Source organism: Drosophila montana, unplaced genomic scaffold, assembly GCF_035044405.1.
Source record: "Drosophila montana isolate Dmon_TW-CO22-7 unplaced genomic scaffold, ASM3504440v1 contig_779_1, whole genome shotgun sequence".
NCBI classification, from domain to species: Eukaryota; Metazoa; Arthropoda; class Insecta; order Diptera; family Drosophilidae; genus Drosophila; species Drosophila montana.
This window is the reverse complement of record NW_026999075.1, coordinates 1,201,663-1,214,141: the sequence shown is the minus strand read 5'-3', so window position 1 is coordinate 1,214,141 and position 12,479 is coordinate 1,201,663. Positions and strand designations below refer to the sequence as shown.

The 12,479-nt window shown below is 35.7% G+C and overlaps 1 protein-coding gene and 1 long non-coding RNA gene across 2 annotated transcripts in view; both read right to left on the bottom strand.

The window, feature by feature from the left end:
• nAChRalpha1 (nicotinic acetylcholine receptor alpha1) overlaps nucleotides 1–12,479 on the bottom strand; it is a 75,226-nt gene that overhangs the window by 36,368 nt on the left and 26,379 nt on the right. The window lies entirely within an intron of this gene.
• On the bottom strand, nucleotides 8,853–9,632 carry LOC135439840 (uncharacterized). The gene is made up of 4 exons (XR_010438193.1): nucleotides 9,522–9,632; nucleotides 9,297–9,464; nucleotides 8,985–9,240; nucleotides 8,853–8,912 (listed from the first exon to the last, which is right to left on the bottom strand). It is a non-coding gene; the product is annotated as an uncharacterized LOC135439840 (long non-coding RNA).

Genomic DNA, 12,479 nt, shown 5'->3' with positions numbered 1-12,479 from the left:
TGCAATTTATACTTAATGCATACAAATGATGCACTAACTGCAAAGTGCGAAGCGTATACATAACGCCCAGAGACAGGAACACTCACATCAGCCCGGAAACGCCATAAAATCAACACACGTCATTTTACAACCACCTGCCGGAGGAGCCAAGTGGGGTTTTGGGGCTGACACACAGCTGTTGTTGGCGTCTGACAAATTCGCAGCATCAGCCAAGTCATATTTGCGCACGTCAGAGTGCATCGCATGAGGTGTCTCTCATACTCGATGGCTGTACTTAAATCTAATTCACTAGAGAAAACGCAGCCAACAAATGCGCATCAGCTTAAAAGTTATTGCAACGTCGCTTGCACTTTGCCTAACGAGCGGCAAAAGGTTGCAGGACGTTGTTCCCTTGAATCGCTCTGGGTACAGCTATTGTCATTTGGTTTTATTGCTTGCAAATGGTCACATCGAAGTAAATGTAAAATGGAAATTGAGTAACGCAATACCAATATTTTCTCACATAATTATCTTATCTAGGTAAGCGACGACACAAAAACCCTGAATATTTATAACTTTTTTCAAAAAATATGAATGATTACTTTTAATATTTAAATTACATTTTGAAGCGATTTCATTAGCGAAGTGAAAATATATATTGTATATCTTGAAATAATGCAACAATTGATTCTCACATACTATAAAATTTAATAGGTTAGGAAATATTTTTTTTCTAATTATTAGGAAAACGGGTTAAAATGGGATATTTTTTCAAATTTCTAATCAAGGAACCGTCAAACAAATAAAAATACGATGGCCAGATTCATAAAGATAGATACAAGCCGTTGCTATATAAAATCTATGGATAAGCAACTTTTTCAAAGACTTTTAAAAATAAACTAACCAAACAAGCAAAAAACCAAGTTCTGTCGCCTCTTGTATGATGTATTGATTCATAAAAAAAGGTCTGCTGAGTCAGCTCAATCAGTTTTAAATCAGTTGAATTTTGCAAGTCTTTCAATATCGAAATGAAATATAAATTGAAATTATTATTTATTAAAATGTTTGTAATGATTTCTTTCTTTTTGTTCATTGCTTATTGATGTATATTCAATATAAAGGTCTGCTGAGTCAGCTCAACTAGATCTCATTGTTTTACCTTCCTGTTACTTTTCAGCTACAAGTGTTCCTCCTTTTGCACCCGCACAATCGGAAGACTGTCAAAAATCAAATTGATGGTCCCAGTAGAACTACAGCATCATAAAGCAAGGCAGGGCAGGATGTTGAAATGGCTTTTGCTGGCTTTGATAGATAGACAAAATAAGACCAAAACAATACCCTAGACACTGGCAACTGGCAACTGGCAACTGGCAACTGGCAGCTGGCGGCTAGTAAGGCTCGTCAATACATATTTCAGAGGTGTGTCTACATTAATCAAAAGTCTACATTAATGACATAACCAAAAAATGAATTCCAGCATCGTCAGATGATTTCAACACAAATAATTGGCCACATATACTTCCATGTATGTGGATGTGCTGACCCTCGTAGGATGCCACGTGCCACACATTTGCTAGGATCTGTCGATGCTGTCATTTCTGTCCGACTCTGCTTCAGCCAGCAACAATTTGTGTCTTTTGATATGCACAAAAGATTTATGAGTTAATTAATGTACTACCGAATACTAAAGATAGAGCTTGACTGGACATCAACTCTTTCTATGTCTCTCTCGCTCTCCTGTGCTCTCTTTCATATGCTCCACTTGGCTCCGGTCCCATTGTTGATTATGATTAATGTTCTTGCGTGTGTGTGTGTTCTTGTGTTTTTCGTTGCCGGAAACGGAACTGAAATTGTGGCAATTGTAGACGCCCCTTTCTTTAAACTTCAATACTGTTTTAGTGATGCTTCATCAATTTCGCATTTATGCAACATTTTGTGCCAATTTGGCGTTTGTTAAATCGGGTCGAATTGCAGCATGTGTGGCCGTAGCAAGCGTCCTATGCAAAGTGGGTGTATCCGTGTGTGTGTGTGTGTGTGTATTTGTGTTGACTGCGGTTTTGCACGGCCACAGGCTGCTGCTGTGCTGTGCTTGGTAGTCGTAGCTCGTTCATAGCTCATAAACGGTGCTAATATTGAGTGTCGATTTTCACTTCACATTTTTCTGCTCTACTGGGCAGGACTTTGCACCGCCAAGCATCGTGTCCTGCTTGTGTGCATGTGTATGTGTGTGTGTTTGAACAATGCAAGGGCTTTCTTGTCGGCTGCGACCCGCTTTTTGTGCAGTTCACCAGCTGACGGGGACGATGACGACGACGACGACGACGTCGACGAGGACGAGGACAGCGACACCACTTACCGACGGCGGCAGCTGCTTCATTACGGAAGCCGAGTATCCTGTTAATAGTTTAACATAAACTGTGGTAAAAAGTGCACGCGGCTTGCAGGCACTTTATTGATTATCACTGTCGCTGGCTCTGCTAGAACACTTAACACTTAACTGCATTTGGTCTGGCAACGCTGCCAGTGGAAGCTGACACACTTACAAAATGGCGCGGGGTCGCAATGGATGCGGCTTCTGCTGAGTGGCATAGAAAGTTTTATGCGGCTGCCAAAGCAATTCATAAAAATCTTTCATTATTTTGCAGAATTTAAAATATATGCTACTTCAAAGTATTTTTTTCTCTAAATATGTTTGATTCAGTAAATTGAACGTACATTCTTGTGATTCAATCAGTATTCGAATAATAAATAGAGCCATTTATATTCATATAGTATTCACATACTCACACACAGGCACTAAAAATTTCCAGCTCAATTCAACAAATTCTTATCGCCCATGTCCAGTAAACTTTTTGTGCCATGTGTCTTGGACACGGCAGAAGTGGTTATAAATTTAAATCAACTCCTTGACAGGCCGAAAAACGATTGCGAAATTATCTATTAGAGTAGGAGTAGGCAGCTGCTGTTCAAGGACTTGGACGAGCAGCTGGTACTTTAAACTGCTGGGCCATATATTTTTTACAGATTTACGAATACTGATTTATGACCAGTTGGTCGGGCTAACTAATTATGTGCGGGCTATCATAATGATTAATAAATTGATTGGCGGATTGGGCAGTAAATAAATACCGCCATTGGCCATGTATGCCCCATTATTATTCAAAAAATTGCCCTAGGCCGTGCATTGGGAATTAATTAGTACACCTGGTATATCAATAGACGAGCATTTTTTGATTGATTAATGTTTTTTCGGTGTTTGCATCGGCATATTCTATGGAGTGTGTGTCGCAATCGATAAATGATTAAGTGATTAAGCTAATTAATTCTATAGTGCAATCGAATGCTTATAGTCGCAGAATTTGTGCAAGCGAAAGTGTTTGTTTATTTGTTTGTCCTGGCGACCAGCACATTCAGTGTCCTTGCGGCATTTTAAATGAAATTTTATTGGCAATGAAAGGGCAAAAGAGTAAAATAAATTAAAAATTCATTAGCATTTAAGTGACATGATGTTCGAGTATGAACGCAAATACTTTTGCATACGTCCCTTCTTTCGTTCCCCTCTCGGGTGTCTCACAACAATTGTAATTAAAATGTTTTCCACAAATTAAATTTATTTGATCTGTTATTTTTCTGCCCACAACTGTACACACATGCACTGTGGCATGCTGTCTTCATATATTTCGCAGCTCGGTATCAACTCCAGATGCAATAGCAACTACATGCAAAATGATCAGATATTAAAATATGGCCTAACAATAATAATAAAATAATTGTTGAGCACAATAATGCGTGGAAGATGAACAAAAATATCGAGTATTGAAATCGGGCTATTTGTGTGTGACATGTCCAAGAAAATAAAATCTTGATCTGGACGAAGAGCTGAATAGATATATCTTTCTGTTGATGGTAGCACGTTGATCCGAAATACTTTGAGAGCTTTGTGAGCCTGTTATAGATTTCGATTCGGTTTGAGAAGTGAATTCGGATACATTTCAACATGTTTTCGTTTTGGTGTGTATGATTTGTTCTGTCAGTCCAAGCAAATTTTTAATGAAAATGTTAATAATAAAACTGTAATAGCTTCCAAATATAATAAATAATAAAATAAAAATTATCTTGCTAATAACAAACGTATTGGCAATTACTTTAATTCCGACAATTCAAAGGCAAAACTTTTGAAAACAAGTGGATTTAATCAGAACCGAAATAAAGAACAACAATTCACTTCGATTCCGATAAGTTTGATAAATATTGAAATCTAGAGTAAGTCCGATGAACTTTCAATTTTTATAATATAATTGGTCATAATTCATACGCGTCTTCTTAAAGATGAAATAATATTTTATTCCTATCCAAATTTTTAAAATTTAAGAGCTAAAGACGTCATATGTTATGTCTGTTCTCAGAATATTTTTGAGATCAATACAGAATGGGAATCAATTTCATTCATAAGTATTTGTTTTCTATGATTTATAAAATAACATTTGGTCAGCTGCTTTTGAAAAAATATATATTTTATAGATTTAAAATTGTTTTCATTTAATTGTGAGATATGAAAGTATATTTTCTATATTATCTGCGCCAATCGAGGGAAAAGTTGGACTCACTCGTCTGTTAATCTCATTGTATTTGCGAGTTATTTATTGCTGTTGCGTGTTACTGATTGAGATCCTATGGAATCACATACCATAGTTTGCTTGGGAATCAGATGTCACCAAATGCCCGCAACTGCTGTTGCCTCATGGCCAGTGACTTATGCATTGGCATTCATGAATTATTCAAATATTCGTATCCATACACATGGCATCTTCATGTGCATCGCCCTGAGCACGAAAGATGCAAGAGCTAAAACTCAAATATTATAAGCTGCAGGCACTTGAATGTGAATTGGATTGCATTTGTTTATCGCATCGCTTTTATATTTACAAATTTGAAAAGACCTAAAAAAATAACAAACGTTTTTAATTTTCTAGTAATTGATTACCTTATGTATATATTTGATATTTGTGCTGGGGAAACACTTGAAAAACTTTATTACCACTAGAATAACTTGTCCAGCCCACTGTGCGTAGGCCAAATTGTAAACAAACAGATAGAAAATCGTACTAAATACACACACTCACACTCGTACTCACATTTGTATGCATCTCACTTCTACAAACTGGAAGAGCTGCATGTGCAACCACAATTCAATAACGGCATCAACAAAATCGATTACGCAAATATCCGCAGAACTGAAACGCAATCCAACTAGCATGAGGCGGATACTCAGCAATGGGCATAAAAATAATTTATTGTGTAACTTTAATAAATGGATTTGTTCGAGCTTAGCAAATGGTTGCCCGGGCTGGGCTGAGCAATTGTCGTACTTTCAAATAGATTTTTGAGTATTATTTGCCAGATTTAATAGCTAAGAAGCAGCAGGGGCGCACAGTTCGATTATTAAATGCAAATCTCATGCATTGTCAATCAGCTCAACTGCAGTCGCATCGCAGTTGCCGTCGCAGTCGCAGTTGGCATTGCAATTTTCAATTTAAATTTCCATTTTATATATGCAAAGCATCCAACGAGGCGACGCCATGAATTGAACGGACTGAGATCGAGTGAGATGCAGACAGTGAGCCGATGTGGGAAAGGGCAGGTGGGAAGGGGCTAAATGAAATGCCTGCAATGTGTGCCAACTATTGACACAAGACTCGTCGTCGGCGGAGCGTCAAAGCACTTGAGCAAATAGACAATGTTAGAGTCAGACATATAGACAGAGATTCATTCCTATATACATTCGCACAGACATCCTTTAAGTATCTACATACATGTACATATGTACAGATTGAATACAGGATGAGAGAGTCTGGTACAGTCTGTTCTGGGATTCAATTTCACATTTATTGAAATTCACAAGCTTAAAACTATTTTTTTGGTCTTTCATTAAATAATTTATATTATTGAGAAAATAGCAATATAACCAATAAAAATAGTAATAATAATAATAATAATAATAATAATAATAATAATAATAATAATAATAATAATAATAATAATAATAATAATAATAATAATAATAATAATAATAATAATAATAATAATAATAATAATAATAATAATAATAATAATAATAATAATAATAATTATAATAATAATAATAATAATAATAAAAATAGTAATAATAATAATAATAATAATAATAATAATAATAATAATAATAATAATAATAATAATTATAATAATAATAATAATAATAATAATAATAATAATAATAATAATAATAATAATAATAATAATAATAATAATGATAATAATAATATTTTTAATAACTGAAATTTCTAAATCACTAAAATTATAAATACGTTTATTAAATAAAAAAAATGACACACGATTATACCAGAAAATTTCGTAAGAAACATATTAAACTAGTCAATGCTGATTTACTTCCAATGGCTTTTTACAGCTATTATTTTAAGTGTGGAATTGGGGCGAAAGGAATTTGAAGAACACATCCAGTAACTATTGTCTACATGAAAGACAATAATGAAGACGACGACGAGACGATAATAGTTTACTTGCGTTTACTTGCATTAATAGCATTGAGCTAGCTCGAAAGCAAAATCAAAGCACATCCTCGGCAACCCATTGTCGTCTGGGCTGCTCCCCTTCAGTGCCCCTTACCCAAACTGCACTTAAAATAACCCTAATGCGCGTAACGCAAATGCATTCAATTACTTGATGTGTCTATATTGCAGTTACAATGTGTCTGTATCTGGCTCGAGGCAGTGCATGGGTGCAGGAAATGCAATTGCCATTTTGTAGCAGCACAAAAAGATTGAGTAGCGCATAAAATTGATGGATAAAATAGCACTCTGGCTTTATAGTATGACACAGCAACTGCAGCAGTTTCTGCTGAGATTGTTTATCTGCCGCTTGACTGGGCCTTCCCACCCTCATTTTCAGACCCAGCTTCAGCAGGTGTGTCGACTGTCACAATGTAAGGGGTATAAATATTTTTCTAGCAATATAAATAAATACCAACAAATTGGCAAGAAGGGGCGGAAAGGGTGCAAAAGTATTTGTTGCCTGTCCTACTGGAAATTTATGCATTGCACATTTCCGTCGACGCCTGCTGACTGGCTGCTTGTCTGCTCGGCGGGGCATTAATCAGTCGATATGTACCTATAGGCTACACTTGTAGGCATCAGTACAATATGGGCTAAGTCAACATTGTTTCTGGCAAAAAGTTAGTATTTAAATAAGCCAAGGAGTAAGTGAAGCATCGGTAGGTAAGTAAGCCAAGTAATGAGAGCTGTTGCTTATATTTTCCATTTAAAAAGTTTATTTGAGAATACCTTACACAATTGTAAGCATTTTGTCCTAACTATGTAATAACGAAGCTCAGTTCTATAAAGAGTTTATGCAAAATATGAGAATAATACACCGTCTTAGCTTTGTATTTATCTTTGCGAGAAATGTGTTCGCTATCTCCACTGCGCTTTGCTAGATTTTTGTGCGTTTTTCGTTGTCTCGAAATGTGTAACGCATAGTCATCTCCGACCTCATAAAGTATATATATTCTAGTTCAGTGTCAACAGCCGAGTCGATATAGCCATGCCCGTCTGTCCGTCTTTCTGTTTCTATTCGAGCTAGAAACTTTGCATACGTCCCTCTTTCTGTTGCACGCAGTACATATGTCGGAACTGGCTGGATCGGACCAATATATCATAAAGCTGCCATGGAAAAAATCTGTCGAAAGTAGGTTCTTATTTTGTTTATCAAGATATCTTAAGCAATCTGGGCATTTATTAGTTTTGCTCATCATATATATGCAAAATCCTATCAACATCGAAAAACTATTTTGAAAATTAAATTGATGCATGGAGACCCACTATATTATATAGCTGCAATAGGAAAGAAGAATCGGTGTAATAGTAGGATCTTCTTAAGAAAAATATTTCGTTTTCAAAGATATTTCAATTAACTCAGCAATTTCGCACTAATCTTGCATATTTGCAGAAGGGAAATGTCTGCGTGGGTATTACATTTTCGGCGTGCTGATGATATCCTTACTTTCACGTTTTAGTTTTTTTTATTTTCTTTCATCTTTGTGATATGCAGACCTGGCGGTCCTGGCGACTGACTGGCCGATTGGTGATCCACAGACAGCCCAATTAATTTATTTATCCACGTCCGTTTCAATGACTTGAAATTTATGTATTGTGCATAAATACATCTTTATATACTGCCATAAGCATTCTGGCATATGCATTATTTCCCGCTGTACTCACGAAAAAACTTTTAGGAAAGCTCTAACCGGATGTGCCCGACTAGCAATACCTTGAAATTTCTTTTACCAAAACCCGAACAAGCGCTACGCGTTCGCTTGCTCAAGATTTAATCTGTATATTCTTTACGAGAAGCTGCATGTGTAATTTGGTGACACTTACTCTTAAAATCTAAGAGATATAAAAAAAAATATTTCGATTGCTTGGAAACGAGACAAATTATTCGTGACAATCGGACGGATGGACGACTCGGTTATTGATGCTGACCAACAACCTATATCTTTTCTGGAGGCGGAGATTCTTCCTTCTGTACTTTTACATAGATTTGCACAAAACATAAACTTCTCTATTCTCTATTCCTAATATCACGCCAATATACCCTCTTGCACTTTATCTTTCTCTATCTTAAACTCCGAAACTTCGATTCCTTTCTCCTGCTCGTACTCTAACCTGCTCTCACTTCTTTTGTCATTTTAGTGAGATGCTTATGCAGTTGCCCTCTTACTAGATGGCAATACAATAATCGTGTGGGTGTATGTATTTTTTTTCTTTAGGTACAAACTTACATATATATTTAAACATAAAAGAATATATGTTAAACAAACCTCCAATGTTATATAATTTGGTGATGTGCATTTAAAGGCGGAAAACGTAACTCACCTGCAAAGAAAAATATATAAAAATAGCATTAGAATATTAATATTCAATATGTTCTCATATTAAACTATGCACCATTTTATTTGATAACTATTAGAAAAAAGGCCAGACTTTATATAAAAAGTCCCGATCGCAGCAAAGCCCATTAATATCAGTCTGAAATGGCCATCGATACTCATGGATGTCGAATGTACCCAAGTGCAAGGACATACAAGAAAGCATTGTGTGCAAATCCCCTCTTTTATGTAGGGTAGTTCCAAGAGTTTGATAGCGACAAATGGTTGGCATCCCAATTTTGGTGACCAAAAACAAACGTAATTCATTAAAGAACCTAAATATAAAATCAGGAAATTTTCAGAATTTTGTTGTCGGCACTTATATAAATACCATTTATGCTGTATTCATTGGGCACGCATTCAGAGAACTTATTTGAGATATTATCAGTTTTTGTAACATTTATAACATTCGCCCCGCCTTCCGCATCAGAGTTGTATCCAGTCGCATTAATTACACACTCGGCTAAAGAGCAATTCATACAATGAGAATCGTCTTTGTCTACAGGACATTAAATTGTATACTTTATGTAATTTGTTATGCCATTTCTTAACTTACTGCCGAATACCAAGCCAATGAGTAATATTGGAAATACAACCCAACTTGGCATATCTTTTTTAGAAAATATTCAAGCAGACTGACACAGTTTAATGGGCATGCTTATTGTGCTAATATAGGAACTAGAACAAAACCCATAATGATATAAAAGGGTTGAAAATTTCAAAGTAGCTAAGATATGATCGAATCTTAAGCTAATGATACACACAGATTGGGTAAATTAATAAGATAACGAAGACTGCACATCAAATATTTTATGAGATGATTTCCATTCCGTTTAATCTCTACAATAACAGTCTATACGCATTAAAAATGGGTATGAATGTTATACCCATAGAGTATATATATTTTTATCACAGCCTTTGTGGTTTTAAAAGTCTTTATGTAATTAAAAATATAAAAGAAATTCTCCACAAAGTCAATTAGAATTAGCAAGTTCGTTAAGCATATATGACTTAAAATTTATCATATTTTAAAGCTTATAATTACTCGCTTTAATTGTGAAACGTAGTGGAAACTATAAACTGACGTTAACGGAAATTCAAAATAAAAAATTTTTTTTTTTTAAATGCCCTTTACATCTGTTAAAAAGCTGCAGGTCGACAAAAAAAGCGAGCTTGACCCTCGCTTTCCAGTCTACCAAAAAAAGTTACAAAACTTTTTTCGTGTATGTGCATACATATAAGTGTGCATTTTTGTGTATGTGTATATAAGGCAAACCGCATGTTGTTCTATTATCGGGACATAAAAATGTTTGCTCCCTGCCCAAAAAACTGCACTTGACCAAAAAGTGAGCCCGAATTAGCTACGACCACGACAACACAGAGAACCGGAAAGCAGTTGAGACCAGCTGTAGACAGACGGCGGATATGGTATGTCGGCGATGGATGAGAAGGAAGAGAAGGCGGTGAAGAGGGACAAGAAAAGTGCTCATGGACGCGACGTGTGGCCATTGCCCCCCACGTTTCCGCGCTTTAGTATATGATGTCAGCCCCTTTTGGACTGTTGCTTTCAGTCATAAACTCTAACATTACAATTTCTGAGTGAATGTGTGTGTGTATGTGCTTTTTTGACTTTTTATTTTTGACATTGTCCGTTTGTTGATGTTGCTGCTATTTTTCGTGGGGACTGTTAATAATGCGATGTGTGCGTTGCTTTTTTTGTTCCCTGTCACAGCTGCAAAGGTTCATACTTTGATATGGCAGATAAGCCCCGCATAAAATATTTTATTAGCAACGGTCTGCACTCCACTCACAATACGTGTGAGCATGATTGTTTGTGTGAGCGTATGCTTCTATGCTTGTGTGAGTGTGAGTGTGAGCATTAGTTGAGTAGTCCCGAAACATAATGTTTGTAATGACGATAACGGCGCCAGCAGCGCCCAAAAGCAAAAACTACTGTTCAACTCATTCTCCTAAGTGTTTGCAGGACGCTCGTTTGGTTGCAAAAGGAAATATGGGTCTTACGTACAGCTTGCCATTTTAGAAAACGTTCTAAAATTAGGATTATAGATTCTAATAGATTAACGTTTCCTTTGCAAATTGCAGCATCCATCCTTCGAAAGCAAGAAGTCTACGTAAATTGTTCATCAAGATAACTTAATATTGCGCATTGATTTTATTTAATTACATTGATTAAAGGAAATTACTTAAATACATTTTTTATTTTTATTTTTTAAATATCGTTCTACTTTTCATACATTATTATTTCAAAGCAGTTACTGTTATTTTTATATTTTGTTAAAAGTCTTTAACAGTAATCTTTTGTTAAAAAAATTAATAATAAAAAATTGCATTTAAAAGAGGTTTCAGTCGCTACTATCCTACATATTTAATTAGTTATTTATTAAAAAGAAAAGTGTAATTGGTCGCGATCGTGTATTAAAGTTTCATAGTCTGCCCGTTTATACTTCCTTTTTATACTCTCGCAGAGGAGATTTATATATTGTCATGAAATGTGTGAACGCATAACTAACGTATATATATATATATATGATCCGAAATACCGCCCAAATATGTCTTAAGATGTATAAGAATGATCGTAGAAAATCGGGCTCTTGTATCAAAAAATTTTTGTTGTTAAGAATTAATTAGTTTTACCCCTTACACGTGAAAAATCAGACCAACCTTGGACTACAACATATAGTTCTTTAGTACAAATCGATCGAAAATGTGTTTTTCTTTGGATAATATTTATGTTATTCAAGGTATATTCGCCGAAGTCAGCAACCAGCTTCACAATTTCTCTCACATATCTGCCAAACGGTAAGCATATGTATACAAGGGTATTAAATCTTCGGCATGCCGGAGCTGGCCCTTCTCTTCTATTTTTTTGTTGTTGTACGAAAATGAAAATTAATGAATGTGAGCAAACGCTCTTGGCAGTGCGCCAAGCAAAGGCAACATACCGAAGACAGTAAATTAAATGTCATATGTCAAGCTTTGTGTGTTGCGTGTAGGTATTTGTGTGTGTGTGTGTAAGTGTGTTAGTGTGTGTACACGTCGCTCTTTTTGTTTTATTTCATTTTCAACTCCTGTTTGCCTTTGTAATGGCTCGCAAGTTAATTTCGTGGCTCGCAGCTGCGTCTCGTCCTGGTCGCCCCTATCCGCATCCGCATCCGTATCCACATCCTTATGCACAGTCTGGCTCTGGATTGTGTCTAATGCGCGCCTGATGTGTTTTAAATTTAATTTAATTTTTTTGCTCGCTCTGGTTTTAAGTATATCTCTATATATTCCTTTTTTTGCCTAGTTCAATTACGCATACGCCACGTTGCCAGTGCATTCAATTTAATTAAGCGGCTGTTGTTGTAAGTAACAAAAAAAGAGAGAAAGAAAGCCTAGCTAAAAGCTTTATATTTAAGTAGTTGTGAAAATTGAATTTCATTTAGCGTTAATTTTTCATCACACGTGTGTCAGCTACAGTCGCGTTTACTTTTAGCGTTAAATTTTTAATGGC